Raw genomic sequence first — 448 nt, 5'->3', positions numbered from 1 at the left:
TCTTCCCTTATTACTAGAAACAGTTACTCGCTATGCATAACCTAGTTAATAGTTAAATTTGCTATTGCTTTTTTCTTGTCTTGTTAAAATGAAATCTTTAGATCTTTTTCAATAAAGTTTAGTCTTAATAGAATGTTATAAACAGTCGTTCTGATTCAATATAACCTGTGATAAGTTTGTGTAGTTCTAAAAAGCCACTCCGTCCACACCCTCCCTCCACTTACTACCGCTTTGTGATGAAACCTTATGCAAAAATGTGGGTCTGAAAGCATAGTTTTCAGTAAACATTTTATATAACATTCAGCTCTTGGAGGCTGGGGAAAGATCAATTTTAAATGGAGCAAATATGCCCATTGTTGTTTGAGGGTCATTCATTGCACTGGACTAAAACAGTCAAAATCACTTAAGAGTCAAAACTTATTTTTAAAAATATTCATCATGTTTTCAA

The sequence above is a fragment of the Monopterus albus genome, unplaced genomic scaffold, assembly GCF_001952655.1.
Source record: "Monopterus albus unplaced genomic scaffold, M_albus_1.0 scaffold129.1, whole genome shotgun sequence".
Lineage (NCBI taxonomy): Eukaryota > Metazoa > Chordata > Actinopteri > Synbranchiformes > Synbranchidae > Monopterus > Monopterus albus.
The sequence above is the reverse complement of the archived record's forward strand: the minus strand, read 5'-3'. Positions refer to the sequence as shown.